Here is a 6,161-nt window from a genome sequence, read left to right as displayed (position 1 = left end):
AATAGGTTGTTATCTTCACCATAGGTAATTGAGTTGGCCTCCTTGTATATTGTGGTACATCGAACACAACATTTGGGGAGATTTCCTGCCCGTACATAAATCCTTGGTTTACCAAGGTGGTGTATTATAGTCCACAGTGACTTGGTAATCATTATCTTCCTAGTTACCCCTTTGTTTTATTTTGTGTCTTTAATTTCTAAAATCAATTAATTGACCGCGCAATAAAATCCTCACCGTGGAACAACTCCTTAGTAGCTCTTACGTTGAGACTAATGGCAACAATTCTCGAGTATACCAGTCAAGGAAACCCCTTTGACGGGAATCCTAGTCCTTTCCCTCCTTTTGGACATATTGGTGCTCCTTATATGGAAATTTTGTCCCTTCTCAGATTTACCTTTGGTTTTATAGTTTGGTTGTTTTGGACCCCTATGGTTTCGAATATCCAAATTACTCCTAAACCAAATAGTCCTCCACCTGAACAAGTTTGGTCTTCTTCCTCTTCGTCTTGTGAAAGCCTCAAAGTTATTAACTAGGTGGATAAGAAGAAGAAGAAAATGATGGTTAAGAAGAAGCAAAGCAAGCAGGGGGAAACCAAGCCTACCATTGTTACCCATGTAACTAGTATGCATAAACCTTCCAATCAGCCCCACAAATTTCAATTCACTTGCTTTTTATGTAAGGGTGACCACCTTCTCAGAGATTTTCCTGGTATTACCAAGGTATTAGAAGTGTGGTCCACAGACTCACATCATCCTTTGTCATCATCTTCTTGATATCATGCTGATGGAAAACCTTCAACTAGTGATAGTAAGATCCATGGGAAAATGGGTAAAGTCAAATTTCCCAGTACGTTATGTGAAGGGAATCATCCTATTCACCTTTTTCCTTATATGGATGAAGCCTCAAAAGTGTTGGAAAACCTTATAGCTTCTCAACCACGACTTCTAGCTAGTTACCAGAAGCTTTCTCCCAATCCTCCACTAGTTGATGAAGTGATTGATCAGAATTTGTCTCCAATCAATCCCACTCTCTCTGAACGTGAATCCCATGAGTCTATTCCCAACCAACCATTGGTTGAGAAAATGGTTGAATCGACTCCACCTTTAGTTGATCATACCTTTACCTTAGAGAGTGAACTTCACACCTCTCAGGTTATTCTCGTTTCTTCATGTTCCAATGAACTAGGGGATAGTTCTTCCATTCCCACAACACAAGGGGGGAAATCCTCTCATTCCCACAGAACTACGGAGACGTTCTCCTATTCCCAAACCACAGGAGGGTAGGTATCCCATTCCCATTGCACTAGGGGGAAGTTTCCCCGTTCCCACGATGCCCCCTCCAAGTAGTATGGCCACTTTCTTTGATTGGAGTCGACTGGCAGGATATCATCTTCCTTCTTATGTTCCCTTCGATATCATAGTATATAATTATAATGTGGACTTACCTGTAATAGTCATAGATTAAGGTGCATCAGTTAGTATTTTGTCCTCAACTACTTGGAAAGCTTTCGGTTCTCCATAGCTTGTGCCTGTTACCCAGAATTTCCTGGCCTTTAACAAAGGAACCAATCAACCATTAGGTATTCTTCCTAAGTTTCTTATTACTTTGGGAGGAAATATTTTCTATATTGATGTGATGGTAGTCCAAGGCCATTTGTATTTTAATTTACTCCTTGGGGATGATTATGTTTATGTCATGGGAGCTCTTTTATCTTCACTCTTTCGTGTGATGTGTTTCCCACATGAAGGAAAAATTGTGACCATTGGTGAGCTTTCGTTCGTTGGTCCTAATTTGACTCCCAATCAACTAGTATCCCTAAATGGTCCTTATACGCAATTGTATCTCCCTCGCCACATATTAATTATGTGGAAACCTATTCCATGCCCACGTCTACTGATGATCTAGTAGGTGATGTGGTGCATCATTTACTAGGGGAATTGGAGCCTAATCTTTCCATTGGATCCTTTGATATGTATCCCTTCTATAGCATTGTTCTTCCATCTGATGAGAACCTCTTGGAATCCATGGTCTCTTGTGGGCCATGGTCTTATTTTGGAGCAGAGTTCCTTATCTTGTGTCAAGCTCGTTAAAAAATGAATCAAGATTCTTGGAGCAGAGTTCCTTGTCTTGTGTCAAGCTTGTTAAAAAATGAAACAAGGTATTGGAGCAAAGTTCCTTTTCTTGTGACAATCTCCTTAAAAAATGAAACAATATTCTTGGAGAAGAGTTCCTTTTATTGTGTCAAGCTCGTTAAAAAATGAAAAAGATCATGAGAGGAGAGTTCCTTTTCTTGTGTGAAGCTTGTTAAAAAATAAAACAAGGTCCCTTAAGCATAGTTCTTTTACTGTGTTAAGCTCATTAAAAAAAATGAAACATATCCCTTTCCAATTCAAGTCTTTGATTAGATCTCGTAAATTCCCAATCAAGTATTTCAGTTGATCTTGTAAGGGAACCTTCATTCAATCAACCTGTTATTAACCAATAGTCTAGTTAGGTGAATGAATGAAGCTTGGGGGGCATGTACCTCGAATTGAGTCATTATGCTGGGGGAATGTAAACTTATTTCAAGCATAGTTTGTCTCTGTTTCAAGCTTGCGTAAAAATGAAACCACTCTCAAGAACAACTTTCCATGTTTCAAGATTGTGTAAAAATGAAACATTCTCATCCTATCCCTCGTGGTTGCCATTTTTATTAGCCTGTTTATGCTAGATGACCCTTGGTTTTCTCATTCCATTGTCACCATCTACTTGGCCAATCATACACTTTCACTTGGTTTTTACCCTTTCCTAAGGAACAACTGTAATGAGTGGTCTTATTAGCCAGCCTCTTAACCTCTACGTGTTTTCTGAAGTTCCACCATGATCAAAACCATTTGTTACCCTTTATACCACTCGTTCCTCCAACAAGGGTCCTCTTTCAACTCTTTTCAGACTCCCAAAATATGAAAATATTTTTGAGCACTTATCTTTTCGAACTCATTAAAGTATATGAAAAGACATCTACTCAGTATAAGTTTAACCCATTTGTGGATTGAGATAGACTACCTATGAAAAAGGAATACCTTAGTAGATCATGGCTAAGATGTTCTCTTGGGTATTGTTTTCTGCCTTTGTGGACTCAAGGATTGTCTACGAAAAGGAACCTTGGGAGTCTTTTTTTCCGCCTCTTTTTTAAACTCTCTAAACATGAAAAAAATGTCAAGTTTTACCTTCGCTGGACTCGTTAAAACATCAAACAATGATTCTCTTGTCGAACATGACGACACCAAGCCACTCCTTCTCAAGGTTCGATAAACATACTTGGAGGGATTCATTCGAAGGAGGAACTTACATATCAAGCATATTTTATCATCATCAAGCTTGTTAAAAAATAAAGAGGTATTGACCTGTATGTTTGGGAAATTGGGAAAATAGGGTACTCCACTTGTAAATGGCACTGAGTCACTCTTGAACGTGACACTCTTCCACTTCATCTATGTGGCTATTGGGTTGGGAAATCTACTTGTCTTTTGGTTCATCATACCATTTCAAATCCTCCATTTCAGTTTTGGGTCAATGCTGCCAACTCCATTCAGTGTCCCTGATATTTTCAACAGAAATCATTTAGTCAATATCTACTACAATATTCTTAAGCCTTCATTCCATGTCCGTCATTCCTGATCCAATTTTGTATCAGCATCATTTTTTCTCAAATCATGATATCTTTTCATGTCATTGATGGGGGATACATCAAGGCCCTCCTATGATGGGTCACTTCCTATCGACATCAGATCATTATCTAGGAAGTTTACTTAGAAACATCCTCTTGGTACCATGGTGCTTGCATACATCAATGGCAAGTTTCCTCACTCTCAGCGACATGTTTACATCAATGGAATTCAACTGAAATATTCTATGTGGTGTTCAACTTCAACTCATTCATTCACACCATATGGATTCTACTATGGTACCTTGTATCCATTAACATCATCGGTGGTTTCTCTCATGCCTGCTAATGACTTACATCATTGGCCTGTAATCAGACGGTGTCTACCATGTTCGACTGCAGCTCATTGGCTCACATGGTTAAAATCATACATTGGACGATCAAGTGAACAAGATAGAATACCCCGGATCTATTTTCATCCATCCGGGCTGCGATTTCAAGATTAATACAAGATAAAAAAGTATGATGGCTACGATCATACAAACAGTCATCTAGTCATGGGTCCACCATTTGTCATCAGTAGACGTGTCATTTTTATCATTGTACATGTAATCTTAGCTTATGTGCTAAGTATCGATATGCCTCCCTCAACAGAGATGTCATGACGTAAATGTATTGTAACAGAAGATGATCTTGTCAATTGTTCTTGATCCTGATTTGTCACAAGGTAAAGCACTTCAGTCATCAATTGTCATTTCTGACTTTGAACTTTAGGGGGAAATATTTTATAGGACATTTTGTTGCATCTCATAAATAGGCCTTCAAATGAGATCATTCACATCCTTGAACACTTTTTCATCCTCCCTACACAAAGCCCTAAGAACGGCTATTTCAAAACCATGAATTTTTGCCTTTAATTGCTTCATTTCAGTGATTTTTAGGCCCAATGCACCTCATCACTTTAGAAACCAATGTTCACTAGCAAGTTGGCCCTCTTTGGACCACAATTTATCACCAGTAGGTTTCCCCTTGCTGGGGGTGCGTTGATTCTAAAAATTCAGGAAAAATAAAAAGAATCCTGAATTTCCTCTTCAAAAAGCTTCTAGGAGTTGTTATAACTATTTACCTTGGATGAAAGTCTCAAATCCTATCCTATCCTAGATTGGATATTTCACCCCTTATCCCTTGAGCTCATCCTTCGATCAAGAATGGATCTCAAGCCTAGATTGGTAAATGGATAAGAACTCTTAACTTACCATCCTCTCCTATATATTTGCTTCCTTCCATAAGCTAGGGGTTGGATTTTGGAGATAGATTCTACCCTCATGCCGCTACTGTGAGAGTCATTTTCCATGCATTAGGGTGATATAGAGATACACTTTTTGGAAAGGAAGGAAAAGTCAACTTGGAGGAGCTCTTACACAAGATCAACTCCTATATTTGGTTGTAACTCTCTCCATTTCTATTAATACAAAGAGTTCAATGTTTTCCTATATATGATGTTATGATTTCATGTATTTTGATGCCATGTTGATCCATTGAATAAAGTGATTAGATGATGCTACATATATTTCGTAGATCGTTGCATTGTGTTGTTTGATTGTGCATGTTCTAATTATAGCGATCAGAGCTAGGATTGGAGAGAACAATCCAAGAGAGGAGCGAAGCATATGACAAATTCCAGGTAGGATTCATCCCATTCTCTGTTTACTTTAAGGAAAACATAATTTAGCCTCTTTTCATTCTGTTGTTCTAGACTAGACCATCAAGTCTAGGGAAGATATTTATGTCCGCAGTCGTAGATTATGTATAACAACATGATGGTGTCAAGGTGAATCCTAATAAAATCAAAGTTGTGAGAGAATGGTGAATCCCTATATCTTGAAGAAAGTCAGAGGATGTTTAGAGTTAAAATGATATTACCGTAAGTTTGTTAAAAATTATGGTTCAATATTAGCACCTCTAACCAAATTAATGAATAAAAAAACATTTTCTTGGACTAACGAAACAACCAAATCTTTTTAAAAAATTAAAGAGGCTATGTGTACAACACCCATCTTGGTGACACCTCACTTTGCAAAAAACTTCATTATGGAGTATGATGTGTCAAGACATGGAATTGGTGTAGTTTTGATGCAAGAAGGAAGGCTTCTTGCCTTTGAAGTAGCCAACTTAAAGGAAATAAATTACTTAGAACCATATGGGAAAAATAAATGTTCGTCATACTACATGCACTTAAGAAATCTCATCCATACCTAATAGGAAGACACTTCAAAATCAAAAGAAATCATGATTGTATGAAGTACTTCTTTGAGAAAATCCCATCTTTAGAAGAGAAACAATAATGCATCACAAATATGTTGGGGTATGACTTTAACTTTATTGTGGTAGATTCACTCTCAAGGAAAGAGGAAGATATGCAAGATCATTCAACAGTTAGAAGAGGACCCTAATGCAGTAGAAAAATTTACGTGGAAAAATGATTTGTTATGGTATCAATACTTCTTATACTTAT

This window comes from Pinus tabuliformis, chromosome 6, assembly GCF_031772625.1.
Source record: "Pinus tabuliformis cultivar Carrire ecotype Pingquan chromosome 6, CPIR1, whole genome shotgun sequence".
Lineage (NCBI taxonomy): Eukaryota > Viridiplantae > Streptophyta > Pinopsida > Pinales > Pinaceae > Pinus > Pinus tabuliformis.
The sequence above is the reverse complement of the archived record's forward strand: the minus strand, read 5'-3'. Positions refer to the sequence as shown.